The 18,022-nt window shown below is 56.8% G+C and overlaps 1 protein-coding gene across 1 annotated transcript in view; it reads left to right on the top strand.

Annotated features, from left to right (window-relative positions):
- Positions 1-988: 988 nt before the first annotated feature.
- Positions 989-18,022, top strand: part of LOC119155098 — a 31,617-nt gene continuing 14,583 nt past the window's right edge. The window contains exon 1 of the mRNA XM_037403317.1: positions 989-18,022. This exon is cut by the window's right edge and continues 14,583 nt beyond it. The gene's annotated coding sequence lies outside the window, so the exon portion shown is untranslated.

The raw sequence follows: 18,022 nt of genomic DNA, 5'->3' as shown, positions 1-18,022 counted from the left end.
AGAAATGCTGCTTACTGACAGCTATCTATGAGCTGCCATCAATATGGTGAAAAAAGGTTTATTTTCATTTCTCTCCTTGAAAATATGCCCCCACTGTTACAGCGTTGTCAAAAATCTCATTTTTTCCAAGCCCAAATGATTTCTTTCCCTGTGAAATGTAAGCTAATTAAATATGCTTAAAAACATTCTGTATGTTCAAAGTGAAAATGCAATACTTCAGAAGTGTCTGAATGAAAGTGGAAGAACGGAGCGAAGCTGATCTAATTCAAGACTTTCTGTTGGGAATGAGCCTTGAGGTTGCTTCGCTTTCCCCCCTGCCCCATTTTCTAGAGGGGAGATGTCCAAAACCTGGGCTGCTCTTACGTTTTGACAAGTGACCTGGGCACCATAGTGGGTGTTTGCTGTCACCTGTGCTCCCTGGATGTGCCAGGCTGGGCAGAGTGGATGTGGCCAGAGACCCATGGGATGTAGTGGGGGGGTGGGGACAGGGACCACGGTATCAGACTCCTGCAGGGTCAGTGCTGAAATGTGGCGCTTGGGGTCACCTCTGCAGCCCTGGGGTCAGGGTGGCAGGCAGAGGGGTATTGGGGTCCCATGGGGCAGCTGAGGTGTTCAGGCAGTGCTGGTGCAAACCCCTGGTCCCCAGTCCCTGCCGGTACAGGTAAGCCAGCCCAGCTGAGCAGCGGGGGGCTAACCCTCGCGGGGGGCTTGCCTGGGTGCACTGTTTGGGACGTGCCGCTGACTCATGTTACCAGCAGAGATGCCCTGTGGGCAGATGTTTGGAAGGCAAGCCTGGATAAAAGATGATTGTAAGTGCAGCCCAGACTTGACGTTGTTTATTAACAGACTCATTTTATTGCAACATCTCAGGCCCTTTCCAGGACGCTGCAGTAAAGCAGAAAGCTCCATGGAATGGGCTCCAGAGAAAGCAGCAGTGCCTGCCCCCCCCATCCTGTGCTGGGGGAGCAGAGCTGCTTGGCAGCTCCTCTGCAGCAAGATGTGGTGTGCAGCAACCAGGGACCCGGCTGACCCAGCTCTTCCCGGTGCGCTGTGGCACAGCAGTGACAACAGCAGGACCAACACTGCACAGCAAAGCTCCTTTCCAAAATTTCAGATTTGCGGTGAGCCGAAGCAACACGCCCCCCCCCCCCCCCCCGACCCCCACCCCGGTATCCCGGTGCAGAGCTTGTCTGCCCTGTCCTACCGCCCAGCACCCCATCATACAGTGATGGCCCTAGTGGGAAGCTGGGGCCTCTGGTGCTGACCCCAGCCAGGCTGCAGTGCCTGCATGGGCTCCAGTCCCCAGACCAGGTGGGTGACACCTGCTTTACTATACACTTCATCAGGTCAAAATAAAGCAAATTGGGGGCTTTCCAGGCCTTTCCTGCCCCCCTTCCCAAATGCATATATCTGTCAGGTCAGAAGGAAGGCATGGGATCCCAATGCTGTTCCGGGCTGTGCTGAAATCACAGGTCAAAACGAGCTAATTCCTGTGGGGAAGGGGTGGATCCAACCTATGAGAACCCTCTCAGCATCACTAGTCTAGATAAACATCCCAATAAACATGGCTTGATGCAATTAGCACATGCAGGGGGACATAAGCCTGTCTCCCTCCTGCCTGGGGGGGGGGGGGGGGGGGGGGGGGGGGGGCCTTGGGGACCTCCAGATCACCCTCCCTGCCGGCCTGTTAATATCCAAAGTGGCTGTGATAAGAAGCAGTTGCTGGGGCTGCAGGTGGGAAGGTGTCAAGTCGTACGCAAGGAGCTATAAACAGTGCGTGCCCATAAACCAGATCAAAGCAGAAGGAGTTTATTTTCAGAAGGTCTGCTTCCTCAGCAGAGCCCCGAGACAAAGAGCTTTTGGGGGGAGGGGGCAAGGAGAGGCAGGAAAAAAGGGGGAAAGCTAGAGGAAGGGAAAGGATCGCATCAGCCGTGCTGGTGTCTGCTGGGTGTATCGCAAACTCCCCGGCATTGCAAGCTGCGGGATGCTGAGCGGCACTTTGCTGTGGCTGGATCTAGCAGGTCCAGTGTGCTTGAGCGGCTGGTGCTGAGGGGGATGGTGGTGGCTCCCCGAGCTCCCCCACAGCATCCCCAGTGCGGCTGTGCCCTGAGGGGGATGCAGGGCCCTGCCCCCCCCTTCCCCCGGGCAGTGTTAACTGGGTTCCTGTGGGCAGCCGGGATGGGGCTGCTCCCTGCCTGCCCTGGAGCACCTGAGCATGAGCCTGTAAGTCACAAGCCCTTAAGCAAACTATTGTGAAACCTGTGTTGGTTTGTGGAGCCTGTCCCCACCCTCCGGCCCCCAAATCACAGGGCTCAGCTACTGGAACGCTGAGGGGGAGCAGGAGCCCATGGCTCCCACCTGCCCCTCGGCCAGCTTGTGGTCTCAGCAGGCAGGAGGAGGAGGAGGAGGAAATCCAGGAGGGGGAAGGCAGCCACAGCAGGTTTGTCGGCAATCAGAGCTCAAGAGGTCAGAGAGCAGATGTTGGGGTTGTAATGAGTGTGTGTTAGCTCAGAGACGCCTGTATCCTGTGCTGCCCAGGCTCCCCTCGCCCACTTATTTAGATAGAAAATTCCCACTCCTTTCCCACTGCCTAGCTCTGAAATGAGCCAGACGAAGCTGCCTGAGATCCCAGGCTTGCTCAGTTTTAACTCTGGTTGAAGACAGCCCTCTGAATCGACCCGTACACTGCTGGAAGCAGGTGCCACAGCTGCAGGCTCCCACCAAAGCGTGTTCTTGGGGAGAAGGAGCAGCATCGCCGCAGACCATTTTCCCCCTTCCCTTGTGTTGATGTGGCTGGGCCAGAGGGTCCAGTCCTGACCACCGTTCTCCAAGGGAAGAGCAAGACCTTCTGGATCTTCCCCAACCCCACCAGTTTATCCTTTCCGGTGACACCTTGGTTGCAGAGGGCACCGGACCCACAGAGCCCCTCATGCTCTCACACCCGCCCCCCTCCCCCCAGCAGGCAGGGGTACAGCCGCAGGGGAGCAGCCCACGCCAGCACACAGGTATCACCTGGCCGCTGCTGACCGTGCCCAGCGTGCTGCCACCGGGTCCACCCGCTCACGCCGGGCGCTGGGCACCGGCTGTGCCGTGGCTGTGCCTGCGGTGCTGCAGGGGGATGTGGCCCTGGGTGGTGCTGCTTAAACAGCCTGGCGAAGGGGAAGCGTGGCTCTTCAGAAATGTCGTGCTGGGATTGTAACAGCTTCTGCTCTGTCCCAGCAGCGTGGGGTCCAATGTGCTGGTCCTGCAGCCCCCTGGCTCTCCTGGGGTGGGGTGTGCTGGCTCCTGCTCTGCCGGGCTCCCATGGGCCTCGGGTTTGAGCCATAGCAGTTAAATGCCTAAATTTTTCCAGGATTGCTTTTCTGCAGCCTCCAGCAGCTTTCCGAGCCTGCCTTCTTGGTGAAGTAAGAGTAACGGGCTCACTTTCCCTGGGAAGGCGGCAGCTCTGGTTCCACACCACCCTGGCAGCACCTGCCGCTGCACCGGCTGTTACCTTCCCATTCATAACCACTGCAAGGGAAACACATTGCACGGCCTTCAAGGGAAATTTCACTCTGGTTTGCACAAATATTTATCCCACCTGTTTCCTGCCTGGGCCGGCTCTGGGCCCGGAGGACGCGGTGGGTCACAGGCAGCAGGGCAGAGGAAGCAGCGGGGAACTGGCTGCTTCTCACACAAAGACCTCTGGTCCACAGGGCTCTGCGGTTTGCAGCGGCTGTGATTCTCTCAGACACGTTGTTGTGAGTGGCTGGGTAGGGGTGTAGTATCTGGTGGGTGTAGCGTCCCAGTGTCTGTAGGGGAAGAGCAGGGTGTGGGCAAGGGCACAGCGGGGGCTGTCTCTCTCAGCTGGAGAAGTAAAAGGCATTTACAACTTTGGTTTGCTTTCACCCATGCTGGAGCATCTCTAGGGGGAAGTGAACCAGTGAGGAAACCTGCACACGTTCCTGCCAAGGCATCTCTGATGGCTGCCACCAGCCTGGTTTCAAAGTCCCCATTTCTTCCCCCCTAAGGGGCCCTTCCCTCAGCTGAAATGGCTGGGAGCTGGAATGGTCCTGTGGCAGCTCAGGCTGGACCCTCTCCCCCGCTGTGCTCCTTGGTACCCCGGGAATGGTCGCCATTGCCACCTGCAACACCTGCAGCTGGTCACCACCCGCTCTCGCTTTTGGATGGGACAGAAGGAGGAGCAGCTCCCTGGCACCAAGGTGCATGGGATGCTGCAGGTGCCAGCAGCCAGCCGGTGTGTGGCCAGGCACAGCCATGGTGCCGCATCCCCGGGGGCACTGCCTTGCTCAGGAAATCCCTGGCCACGGGCCGGGGCGCTGGGAAGGACGGCCGTGCTATTCTTACCCTCGCCCCTTGCCTCCCTCCCGGCTGGCCGCAGGAGACAGGATACGAGCTGGCTGGCTCCAACTCATCGCACCACACTACCCACGGCAGCGAAGGTGTGAAGGGCTTGGCCCTGGGGTCTCCTCCCCATGCCACCTGTAAAATGAGCCCTAATCACCCTGCAGGCAGCCGTTCCCAGCACGGACATGGCCCCCAGCTCCCTGTGGGGGGCTGCTGCAGCCCCCCTGACCTCCTGGTGCCCCCCACCATCATCACTGTGTTTCTCCCTGCTTCCCGGCCAGCCCATGATTCATGGCTGCAGCTCGCCGGGCCTCGCTGGAAAGCCCCCGCGGAGGCACAGCTCAGGCAGCTCACGGACACATCTGTGTGGGTGGCACAATTGCCAGCAGCACACGGCTCTGCCGGGCCGGCCAGCACCTGCACCGGGGCCACCGGCCACATTGTTCTGCCTTCCTGCGCCCGCCCCATCGCGCGGCTTTCAGCCACCAAGAAAAGGAGCGCTCGCAAAGCGGCTGTGCCAGCCGGAGGCACCGTGCCGGGCAAAATGCTGGCAGGAAGGGTTTGACTCATGCCGGAGTTAATGAAAACAAAACTCTGCAAGTAAATAGCATTCGCACTGTTTCCTCACCGGAACAGGCTCCTGTTTCCTATGCAGGGTGTCCTCTGCTGCGTGCATGCCGGTGCTCCTCCTGGGATTTCACCTACGGGGACTGATCCTGCTGCCATTGAGCCACCTCCCCCTCCCGTCGCTGTTAACGGCAGCAGTGCCACGCTAACCAGAACCCTTTCCAAGGTGATCCCTAGAGGAAGGCAAGTGGAGGCAGCGGAGTCCCTGTGCTCGGGGGCTACTTGCAGCCCCCAGACCTGAGGGTTTCATCACCAATCTGAACTCCTGCCTGGCTTGAACTTCTGGCAACCTCAAGCCACACTCAGCGGAAACCTGGATCCCATTACAGACTCACCTGGGCTGAGTTTTGAGCGAGCATGGGCTGTTCCTTGAGCAAGCATTTTGTTTTATAGTTGGTGGGGAGCACATAGATTTCACAGTGTGCTTTCCATCCCTGCCCCGTGCTGTCCACCACAGCTGGGGCTGAGCTTTGCTCTGCAGGGTTCAAGCCCAGGATTTCCCCCTGCCCACAGTGGGCTCTGCCAGCTGAGCCAGGCTCTGTCCTTTTGGCAGCCCTGTATTTCATGCCCACTTCTAACTCGGGAGCAGGCAGGGGCTGGGGGATGCAGAGCAGCCCCATGGGCTGTCTGGGCGCCTGCAGTGGGGCCAGCAGCTCCACACTCTGAGTGGGATGCTGCTTTTCCCCAGAAATGCATCACAGTGTGGATGGAGAACAGAAACCAGGAGTCAATGTCAGCTTTTCCCATCCTTTGCCTTAATTTCCCAATTAACTTCCTTACCACTTAAAAAAGGCTAAATGTTAGTTACCGGGACTCAGAAGCCAGAAAACCCCGCTGTGGGATGTAAGAGCTAGTCTGACCCACAGGGTGGGTTGTTCTGCACCGAGGCTCACTCCAGATCCCTTTTCTTTTACCAATGTGAGAAATCAAATGACTCCATGTGTGGGTGCTGCAGCCACTGCCCGTGAGCTCTGCAGCAAAGCCATCCCTCTTCTCCAAGGCTGCTGCAGAGGATGCCCGTGGCCGGGGCTTCTCCAAACCTTTTCCCAGGGCCCACCAGGCTCCCACAGCTGGCAGCAGTGGTGGGGCGCAGGAGCCCACCGGCCGGAGAGCCCCAAGCATTTCCTGCTGAGGCAGCAAGTTCCCAGAGGGAGGAAAGGTCGCGGTGCTGGGGCTGCCCCAGCTTCCTCTCCCCGCTCTGGGCACGGCTGTCACGGTTTCCTCTGGTTCCTGCCCAGCCTTTGCAAGGTGCAGCTCAAACCTGGTGTCAGCAGCCGTCCCGCTTACCAGCCCCCCTCACCTCAGAGCTTCCCACCCACCCATAGCAGAGCGGTGTCTCTATTCAGCTCGTGGATGTCTCAGCTTGATTTGCTTGGCCTAAACGCCGTGCTGGGTTACAGGGCCAGTCATGGATGGCTTGCCAGCTTCCCTGGTGACACACAGCCTGGTGGTGACAGAGGCGAGTCACTTCCCTTCTCTTCCCCCCCTCCATCCTTAATGAAGCACCACAACCACCTTCTTCATTTGCCTTCAGCCCCCAGGGTGGGGGGAATGGGGACAGGGCTAGCCAGCGATGGGAATAGTGGAGGGGATGGTGGAGGGGATGAGGTCTCCACGTGGCACCCCAGCGATGCACCCTCCTTCTCATTCCTAGACTGCAATTTATATAAAATCGAATTTTACACCATCCAAATGACTAACTCCATTGAATATATTGCATTCACAATGTATTTAGCACACCATTTAACAGAAAATTGGAAGTAGACATATCTAGCACAGTTCTTAATATAAAAATAGGAGCAAAATTTACCAAGACAATCATGTGGAAATGAAACTTTGAAATGTATTAAAAAATCAGGCACGGACATCATTGTACTAAAAACCCCCATCAGCATGAGTCATTTTGACTCTCTCCCAGGGAAAAAGCACCAAAATGCTCCGTGTCCTGGTGAAGCATTTCACTTCTGACTGCCCAGGCAGGTGGGTGCCAGCACCCCAGAAATGCCCCCACAATCCCAGGTGATGCTCTTAGGTCAGTCCCAGCGCCACGGCCAAGGTGCCTGCTGGCCACGGCCAGTAACAGACCCAGCCACAGGTCTTTTCTATGTTCTCAAGTACTAAACCTCCCAACTGACTTCCACAATCTTTTTGTGTAACAGGTTTTAATCCTCATTTTAGAAGAGGCTATAGCCTAATGGGGGGTCGATGATCCCTTGTGGTACCCGCAGTCTGCAGTGGGAGCTGGCAGCGGCAGGTGAGTGTGTGCCGGCGTACAGGGGGAGCCCCACGCTGCTGCTGGGGGTGGCAGGAGGGTTTATCTGCAGTACTACCTGCTGTTATCATCCGTCCTTTCACAAGGCTTTATCAGCCACTGGCCCTTCCTTTTACAAACTTGGGGGGGGTTAATTTAATAATCTTAATGAGTGGAGGGGGCTGATGATGGGAGGGCTGGCATGCTCCCACAGCGCACGTCCCCTGGGGCAGATGAGTGATGGCAGCCGGCAGGCTCCAGGGTGGGGACTGGATTCCCCCAGGACAAACCCACGGCAGAGGGTCCCATCCCCTCCCCAGGGCAGGGGAAACTGAGGCACACGCAGCCGCGAGCCTGCGCCAGGAACTGGTCTGGGACCACTTGGCTCCCCCCATCCAGGGTTTCAGATCCAGCTTCTTGCGGGGAGAAAAGGACTTATCTGAACTTCTTCAACACTCAGAATATGTTTGCTTTGGCTCCGGGTTAATATGTATCGGTTTACTCATCTGATAGAGAGATCAATGAGCAGAGCTGGCCCTGGACAAAAGACGTGACAGGTCTGTTTTCTGCCCGTTTCAAAGCCTTTGGCCCTGACAGCGGTGTGGGGCTCCCCCTCGTTATCAGCAGCCGATTAAAGTGTCTGAAATTCAGGCTGAAAGTTTTTTCACACTTTTCCATCAGAAGTCCCGCCTGCACTGGGAGGGGTGCAGGAGCTGTGCCTTTCCCAGCTTCCCTGCCCTGCACACAGGAACAGGGCAAGCATCGCTGCAGGGCAGGCTGGGGAGGAGGGAAGGAGATGCCACCATCACAGCCAGGTCACTGCTGGACCTGGTGGGAAGAGGTGCGGTGCCGGGAAGCCTTGCCTGGAGCATCCTGCCCACCTGAGCCTGGCAGCGGCCGTGCCAAGTTCAAGCTCCCGCCTGTCCCCAGCCAGGCTCTGCAGCCCAGCCGGCCTCTCCTGCTCCCGTCCCTGGCTCCATCATCCTCCTCGATAAGGCAGGGAACAATAGCGGCGGCAGCAAACTCAGGGTCAGAGCTTAGTGCGGCCACGCAGGTAAACCAGAGGAGGGATGAAGGCAAACACAGCAAAAAGGGCTCCTCCAGGCCCAAGGCCGGGGCCCTTTCAGGGATTAAGTCCCCTTGTGCCAGGGTGAGGCAAGCGTTTACCAAAGCTGTCACTATAAATCTCAGCAGCCCCATTTGCAGGAAGGGTTTGGGTCCACCCCATTGAGAGCTGCAGACGGGGCCTCTCCCCGCCCTTGCTCCCTGTCTGTACCAGGGTTCTAGCCGCGCCCCCCGGCCCCAGCAGGACCCCCAGAGGGGGGACAAGAGCCAGCTTTACCCCTGTGCCAGGACCAGTGCTTCACCTGCTCCCGTGGGAGTGGAGGGAACCTTGGGAATGGGACCCCATGTAGAAGGACCCGCCGTCCCCACCAGCTGCTGGCCATGGCTGCACTCACCACCCTGCCCACCCAGCCCCTCGCCGGCCGGTGGGGAGTGGGGTGGGAGTGGGGAGCACCCACCATGCCGGCCCAGCAGCTCCAGCCCTGGCTCACACCCAAGGGGCCGAGCATCCCTTTTCCCCACGCAGCAGCAGCCAGCAGCAGCCAGGCTCGGGGCTGCGCCACACAGCATCACCTCCAACCCACTCTTCAGCCTCCACCCGCTCCTCAGCCCCCACCAAGACACAGTCTGGCTTTTCTTTCTCCCCCTGCTTTCTCTTGGCAGATAGTTCGCTGACGTCTTGTAAACTAAAAGCAGGTTGATTTGAATTTTCCATGGATGGCTCAGAGTCATGGATAATTCATTATTCACACCTCTCTAATTAAACCGCTGTCCAGTAGGCGAGGCAAGGCTGAAACAGCCAATGTCCCCTGGCCAGTGTGGGTCAGCAAGGTCCAATGTGGCTTGAATTTTGGCCGTGGTGTCGCTTACCCTTTGCTACGCGGAGGACACAGAGCTGCTTTGATAAGCAATGTCCCGGAGGTGGGAGGTTTGAGAGCAGCACAGAGGGGAGGGCAGCCCTTTGGGGAAGCTTTTTCCAAACCTGGAGCCCAACCCAAAGCCTCGCCAGCACCTTTCTGCTCCCGGGGAAGGGCGGGACGTGGTTCCCGTCCCACAGCAGTGACTTGGAGCTGTGCAGTGCATTCATCTAACTGTGCTTGTAGAAGGAGCTCACCGAAGCTCGCAGCCAGCTTGCTGGGGTTTGCGCTCACTGCTTTTGGCGCTGAGGTTCGCTTTCTAATTCCCGCTGAAATCGGACTCACCGATACTATTTCACCTTTTAATTCCAGCTAGCCATAAAAATAGAGGACCACTGCAGATGGAGGGATAGATGCCTACGGCTGCTGGAGCCAGGGCAGGGAGGGATGGGTTGGCTGCCCCAGCAGGGGGTGGGTGCCCATCACCCAGGCTGGGATGTGGGTTCCCAGCCAAGCGAGGCAGCTCGGAGTGGGGAACTGGCACATTCTGTGGCAGCAGCATTCCGCTCCCCAGCGCATCCCCCCACAGCGCTGCCGGCGGGGCTCCGGGCAGGGCAGGGTGCCGGGAGGAGGGCGCGCGTTCCCAGCCCCGCTGATGAGAACTCCAAATGCAGTCGGTGGGCTGCTCTCCGCAGGCAGCTCTGCGCCGCGAAGGCAGCCAGGGCCATTTTAATCATTTCCAGATTTGTGTGGGAGGTCAGGGCCCTGGGGTGCTGCTCCATGTCAGTTTTACAAACACGGCAGTTTTTCCAGATGGTCTCTGGCTCCAGCCTGGCTAGCAGGTTGATTGGGCCAGACCAAAATAACAACAGGTGGAGAACAGGCCATGACTGCCTGACGCTATCTCCTTTTTCCATCTATTCCCCAAATGATTTTTTTTTTTTTTTTTGCAGAAAACAATTAAGTTTTGCCGGGACAGGGGTGGGGGCAGCCACCAGGCTATGAGCTGAGGCCCCACACCTTCGCTACATGTGTGAGAGCAGCACTTGCCTCGGCACACGGAGCTGGGGCCAGGCTGGTTGCCCCACTTGATGCCGCCAGGGCCACCGCCGGGCTACCAAGTGCTCGGCAGTTCCATAGCCAGAGGATTTTCCTCCATCCTCCGGAGGGGTGGCTGAATCAGTGGATCAATTGCACACCAGCAGCCTCTTTCAGCCCCCCTATTCAGTCTTCTGAGTTTCACAGCAAGCCGCATTTTTTAAATTTTTTCATTAACTCCCTGGGAATTTAATGCCAAACTGGCAGGCAGGCAGCATGCTGCCCGCACCCCACATTTCCAGGGCCAAGAGGGAGCCCAGCATCCCAGGGCGCTCCCTGGGTGGCCAGGGTCCAGCTGGGGCTGCCGGATCTCGTGCTTTCCCAACACAGAACTGGTCCACCAGGACCACTCAGATCCGGGCCAGGTCCATCTCCTCCAGCCACAGAACATGGCAGCGCTCCCAAATGGATGCTCAGCATCCCAGGGCTGAAAAACCAAAGAGCACAGACCCCAGCTTTGCCTTGGTGCAAAGGCACAGCCGTGGCTCTGATGCACCCTGTCCCCCTCGCCCTATAAACTCCTGGGAGCGAGCGTTGCGGCGGTGGGAGCGTGGCTCGGTGCTGCTGGCGTCGGTGCTGCACTGTCGGCTCGCCCCAGCCACGGCTGCCCAACCGCAGGCAGCACTCGCTGCAGCCCGGGCAGAGCTCGCGACGCGGAGACGTCTCTGAGCAGAAACCCAGAGGGATGGAAAAACCACAGTTGTGTACTGGAGACGAACTGAATTGCTCTCCACATAGAGGGCCCTTTCATATTTCCCACTCGCCTTCGAGTTAACGTCTCTCCGCGGGCCAAATCTTCCCATATACAGGAGATGAAGTTTTGGCCAGAGATTATAAACTGATTGTGGGCGTAAATAAAAAAATTGCATATGTAGCGCTGCTGCAAGCCAAGCCCAGCACATGTGTCTCCCTGCATCTGCTCGCGCTCGCTGTGAGCGACTCACCCCACGTGCGGCTGCATCCATGCACGCGCGCAGGGACCGAGCTGAGGGCAAACACAGAGAGGGGGGGGAAGAAGTTTCCAAAGCCCAAGAGGAGGTGTCCCACCATCCCTCATGGCGCAGCCCCCTCTCTCCACCTCCAACATCCAAAACCCTCGGCAACATCCCCTTCTTGCTCCATAGCGGTAATCTGGCATCGTGCATCTTTATTTCCTAAACTCAGGCCAAAGTGTAATTAGCCCAGAGCCGTTGCTGTTCGCACAGCTAACACTTACACCTTTCTTCAGCCTGCCCCAATTTCTTCCATAGCAAACAGCCTGCTCTTGCTCCTGCGCACCGACTCTCAGAGAATTGCACGTCCCCTGCTGCTAATTACACCATCCCAAAATAAATCTATATAAATTGCTCGTGGTGTTGCAATTGAGCATTTAAGTCCAATTTATTTGGCAGCCATTAATGGAGAGGAGGCTTCATCCCATGACCAGTACAAAACACTTGCAGGCGAAAGGCCCCAGCATCAAACCCAGCCAGAGAGGGGGATGTACCTTGTGCACGTGCTGGATTTTTGGCCAGAGTGGCAGCGTGATGGTGCTCAAGGTGGGGGGGTCCTCATGCAGAAATCAGCAGCCGGGTTCGTTAGCGTGCGTGGCGGTGGCTGTGCACCCAGAAGCGGTGGGGTCCTGTGCAGCGGGAGCAGTCAGGGTGGCAGCAGCACGCTCCCACCCCCCCAAGTCCCCTCCAGTAGGAACAGGGGGGGTTAGAAATGCCTAACCCTGCTTCCACCGCCTCCTAAAATGGAAGGCACAGCGCTGGCTGGCGGGTCTGGACAGCTTTACTCCTGCAGGCAGGTAGGCAGCGAATCTGGAAACCCTCTGCGCTGCGGGAACCGGTGGCAGCGGTGCAGGGGCTTGCCTCCCCTGGCCCTTTGTTTAGGAATCCCATTTCTGCCACGTCTAAATATGCCCTAATCCTACAAACACTTCCCCTCCGGGAGAAGGAACAGGCCTTTCACTGATTTTTCTCTGCAGCCCTTTGCGCACACCTGAAACGCTGGGATAACAAGGAATTCCTTGGCTCTGGTACAGCGCCTTTTCCCCTTGACTCTTATCACCCTCTCCATAGCTTGAAAGTGTTACCAGCCCCGTTTGCAGGTGGGGAACGAGTTCTGTTTCAGCAACAGAGGAAATCTGGTTTCAGTGCTTCCGAAGCACTGCCCCTGCATGATGCAAAATGCTGATCCGCTGCAAACGCATTCTGCCTGAACATATATATTCAAAATGTTTTGACAGGTTAATTTTGTCCGGCCGGCTTTTTGCCAGCTGACATCTCATCCGTCTGTCCCACACCAGCTGCACACCAGACCAGCTCTTGCCTGGCCTCCGCTGCCCGGGGAAGGCGACAACCCCCCCCCAACAGCAGTGGGACCAGCCCAACACTGATCCCTGCAGCCCAAGAGAGCAGGAGCTGTAGCACGTGTCCGTGCTTGGTCCGGACCTGCAGTGCACACAGTGGCTATCCCAGATTTCAGGGCCCCATCACCACTTCTTCTCCTGTTGGCACTAACCACTTTCTGGATGCCAACACCCAGAAAGTGCTCTGGCAAAAGCTGTGTTTTCAGGCATAAGAGAATTGTTCGTATAAAATCATTGAATTTCTTTGGAGGATTCAGGAGTTCAATAAATCAAGTAATGGGGAAGGCTACAGCCAACACTACAGGAGTTATAATCGGAAGTGACACGCTGTAGATCTTTCTCCAGAACAGCGTTGGGTGGAAATTGCATCACTTGGGAAAAAGAAATGGACTGGGGGAAGGGGGAAAAAAAAAAAAAAGAAAGGAAAGAAAAAGTGCATTTTTAATAGGGACATGGGACAGAAAAAGACCCCGAGGCCAAGCCAAGCCAAGCCAGGAGCAGCCCAGGGATCTCCAGCAGCAGCAGTTTACCTGCCTGGCAGTGCTGCTCCCACAGTCTGACACTGAGACAGGGACCAAGGACCACTGAGCACCGCAGCACTGCTGTGCTCCATCCCAGAATTGGGCACATGAGGTTCATTTTTATGCCTTCAGGAGCATTCATGCCTGGGCCCTGTGCTCTCAGGGACATCTCATGCTCCAGAAGAGCAACGTCTTTAACTTGCTAGTTTCTGGGCAGTCTCTCTCCCTGGCATCCACTTTTTATTATCGTCTACGAAGGCAGTACGTTTCTAAAATTAATGCAGTAAAACTGCACACATACGTACTTGGGGATGGAAATGGGCTTAAACACCAGCAGACGCATTTGGAAGTGCCAGGATGGAAAAATGTCTCCGAGCACCACGTGACTGTCTTGCTGCAGAAGTGCTGGGAGCGCTCCTGCACCCTCAGCTGAGTCAAGAGGGCGTATTATTTCAGCTGCTGAAGAGGCAATGTTTACATACATACATGCACATGCATTAATGCACATCCACATGCATGCATTACGTGCACGTTACCTGCCTGCCTGCATCAACCACACGCGCACGTGCCCACGCGTTTGCACGCACCCCGACACAAAGAGCTCTGCGCCTGCATACACACCCCCATGCAAACGTATAGATGCATATGTGTGCATCTCCCGTGCTCGTTCAGCGCTGAGGGAAGGAAACAAAGGCTGGGATCCCTGTGGATAAAAGGGGAGGCAGAGGAAGGGCAGGAGCAGCCCACACACCGAGCCGCCCATGGACTGCCCCACCGCCCTGCGTTCCCAGGCTGCTTCCAGAGGCGCGGGCGAGCGTCCCTTATTGCTTGCACCTGGCTGCTATTAAGTATTCAATCAAAAAGGGATCACAAGCCAGATATAACTAATTCGGAGGAACTTTTTTACACAACAAGCCCCTTTCAGTTTGCTTGTTTGGTTTTATATCTAAAGTTAACTCCGGCAGGTTTGAAAATGAGCAGGGCTCTTGGCTGCTGCAGATAGCGGGGGGGGACACGCCACGTTTCCAGCAGACGGAGGTGGGAGTTCTCCTTTGGTGTTTTAAAAATAGCACTACAAAGAGAGGCGGGCTGGGATCCTGGCGGTGTTCAGAGCGGGTGATGCAGTGGAGCTGTGCCACAGGCTGGTGCTGGGGATGGGTCAGGCCCCCCCTCCCTGAGCTGGTCGTCAGCTCCTCTGCGCTTGCCTTCCACCACGGTGAGGATCTGGGGCTGCCTGGGTCTCCCCGGAATGCTGAAGAAGAGACGTGCAGTTGCACAAGGTGGTGCCCTTGGCAAAGCTTGCCTGGGACCCGCTTTTGGAACCCTCCTCCAAATTGCCTCCACGTCGGGGAGCCCATGATGTGGGTCTTAGCACCGGGCACTGGGGTGGAAGCTCTCCCAGCCCTGGGAAAGCAGCAGGTCCCATAGCGCACGGCTGGCTCGAGGTCCATGGGTGTCCCAGGAGACTGTCAGATGCTCCCCATGCCGAGCCATCGCAAAGCAGGAGGAATCTCGGTGGACATCTGGGGCCGGGGCTGTGACCCCCCAGCAGCCCTGTGCCAGCCCTGGGCACCCAGCAAACACCGGGCAGGTGGCAGAACTAGCCCCAGGCTGCTCCCATGTGATGACTTTGACCATATTTCAACAAGGAGGTCAAAGTATCATCAATCACCTGTGACAGTTTTTTCCTCTATGGCTGAAGAGTCCTGTCATCTTATATTTTTATTGAGTATGAAAAATTCATATTAAAAAGCTCCTTTTCTTCCATCTTCACAGAAGCCCAGCAGGAAACGCTGCTGGCTCTTCCACAGCCTCCTCTAAATCCTCATCCTAAGGACAACTACTTTTTGGTAATGCAAAAAAAAGAAGGGAATGACAATAATAATCACAGGTGTCCTGTAACTGCTGCCTTCGAGGCCTCCAGAGGTGCAAGTGCCTTAACCCTTGCATGCCCCCATAGGGAGCAAGCACTGACATCCCCACACCAGCCCACCTCCATCTCTGCTCAGCACCGGGGACATGTCACGACTAGTCTGTCCTGGTCACCTACCCCAAGATCAGAGCGTGGTCACGCTGCTCTGGAAGTGGCAGAGCCATTCCCTCGATTTCATGCTATCTACAGTGTGTGGGTGTCCGGGGATTTATGCAAGCAGCGGGCAGAAACCAAAGGCTTCCTGCAGCTTGGAGGCTTCCCATCCCACCAGCCGCCAGGAATCCTGTCCAACGCGCGCTTATAGGGACCATACGCAAGGCATTCCTGAAGGCGCCCCTCCGCATATGGGCATGCTCGGATGTCGGCTGGGACATGCTGGATTTTAGGGGAAGGCTCCAAGGAGGTTTTAATTTAATGCTGGCGCTTACCCTGGGAAGAATTTCCCATGTAGGTGGAAATTCATCATCTCCATCAACATGGGGAGAAAGGAGGAGAGGGGAAGGATCACCCTTCCACTTTAATATCCCTCCTTTTTGGGGACAGTTCTGGGTATTCATTCCCCCGACACTGATATTCGTCTTTCCTGGGAATTCTAGCTGTTTCAAAAATGTGGCCAGTATTTGCACGTTATTTACATGCGCTTTTTGGTTCCCATGCTGCCTGGCTCCTGCTGGTAAGGGGACCCGAAGGACCGCAGGGGCTTTTCGGGCTGGGCTCCGGCTCCGGCTCAGCTCCGGGCGGGAGGGAGCTCACTGGCCAGCTGGTTTGTTTTCACTCAGGATCAAACTGACTGCTTGTCTCCGTGGCTCTGACAGCTCATCCTCCCACGGCCACCGCCTCCTCCGGCAGGGCACCGGCTGCCTTTGCTGGAGGCGTCCCTGGGAAGCCCAGCATCACTGTGGCTGCCGGCCGAGGGACCCCCCCAGCCCCACTGGCACCCCTCGTTCAATGGCCCCATGGGGGAACGGGGCTTCCCAGCTCCTCGGGATGATGCTGGCAGCGTCCCTCTCGCTGGCCCCAGCCTCCAATGGAGGGAATTAAGGAGCGGATTTGGCTGGGAACAGCCCCCTGGTTGCTCTCACAGGGAAAGGGGGGAAGGCAGATGTAAAGCTTTGTCCCAGGAAGGACATTAAAGACCTTGCCCTGGAGAAGTACCACAGCGTTGGGTTATGGCCAACATGACTAAGCCTCCTCTTCCTCTCTCCTCACCCCTCTGTCTGCAATGTCAGGATTTTTTAAAAAGTACCTTTAGTTTTGCAATGCCTTTGCTCAGAGCCCCATTAGTCAGGCTGAGCTGGCCCAGCTTCCTTGCGGAGCAGAGCGCTGCATCCCCTGCCTGATAAGATAAGCTCCCCAAAGAAAGGTTTCGGGACCCTGACTCACTGGAGAAACTTCATCTGTGCGGCATTTGTACAGCCTCTAACACACTTAACTATTTGATGGGCTTATCACTGAAATTCAAATGTTCATCGATGATTGCTGGAGGACAGCCCCTTATCCACGAGCAAGGTCATCCCAATCAGTGTTAAGCATGGAGACTCACCCTATCTGCACGCCTCCAGCCTCCGTGCATATTCACAGCCCTTTCTGTCTTGTTCCCAAAACCCTCCTGCCCAGGCCCCTGCAGGGACCCTCCCAGTACCGCTGGTGCTGGAGCCCTGTGCAGCTCAGGCTCTGGATGGAGGGTTAAAGTCCCCCTGGCAGGACCCCTGCACCCGCTGCCAGCTCCCAGCCCTCCCAGGCAGCGCCAAAGGTGTCCGTGCCCAGCTACAGGCTGTATCTCCCAATTTACGGGCAGGATCCGGCCCCAGGTTATCGCTCCTGCTGCTTCTGGCAGCCTGCGTCTGGTTTTGCTGACGGGCAATAAATCCCCAAAAGAAGCAGCTATGAGGTCTCAGTGCAACTGATCATTCCCCCCCCCCAAGAGAAAGCAGCTCCAGACCCCAAATATTTCCTCTGGTTGGCCCCCTTGAGAAGGCACCAGTGGTTTTCTGATCCAGGTACAGTTAAGCCCTCACCCGGAACGATGTCAGCCCTGGGAGCTCTGATTGCATCAGCAGGGTTCCCGATGCAGCTGATACTGGGTAGGGAGGAGAAATCCTCTTTCATGGGCAATAAACCCATGGCAGGTCTGGGAGCGGTTTCTGGGCGTGCTTGGCTCTCGGCGGGTTGATTCGCTGGGCACTGGTTTCAGGGATGCTCTGGGCTCCTCCTGGGGCTGGCCCCAAAGCACCCCATCCCCGGGGCACCAGCGGCGGCCCCACTGGGGTGATGAGTAGGCAAGGGCTCTGCGTGCCCGGCTGCGCCTCTGCGGCAGCGGGACCCAAGCAGGTTAACGGGCTGCTCTGGAAGCCCCCAACAACTGCAAATGATCAACCCCAGGGGGATTTTTTCCCTCCCCTTGGCTCTGGAGTCAATTGTCAGCTCTGCTTTTAAAGACACCCTTGTCGGCAGCCTGGCTATGCTTTTCTGCTTCGGAGGAATTCCTCTAAAACAATAATAGTGACATTGTTCCTCACTTTGCTGGCGGTTTTATAGGGCTCACGTTGGAGAAAGGTGACCATGGCTGCCTTTTGGCCACATGTGTTTACACAAGGAAATGCATGTGGGTTTTGGGGTGGCGCCTGGAGTCAGCAGCCGCTCTCTGTACTCCTGACCCTTACAGAGCTGCTTTCTTGCTTCTGGGTACGTTTACTGCACTCCAGATGTGAGCTGGCTCCAGCAAGGCTGCGGAGCGCCAGGGATCTGGCATCCCCAGACTCATCAGTCCGTGGGGTAGAATGCCATGGTGGTTGTTTTAAAAGCTGTAATGCGTCTTGGTAACACATCATGATTTATTCAGCCCTTGTTTGACAGGGCGCCTTTATCAAAAGCTGATGCGAAGCCCGGCTGCACCGTGCGCTCGGGCTCGGCGTGGCTGGCTGGCGAGGAGCGGCTGGGAGCCGGTCCTTCCCCAGGGATGGGCTTTCT

This window comes from Falco rusticolus, chromosome 10 (assembly GCF_015220075.1).
Source record: "Falco rusticolus isolate bFalRus1 chromosome 10, bFalRus1.pri, whole genome shotgun sequence".
Lineage (NCBI taxonomy): Eukaryota > Metazoa > Chordata > Aves > Falconiformes > Falconidae > Falco > Falco rusticolus.
This window is presented reverse-complemented; position numbering and strand designations above follow the sequence as displayed.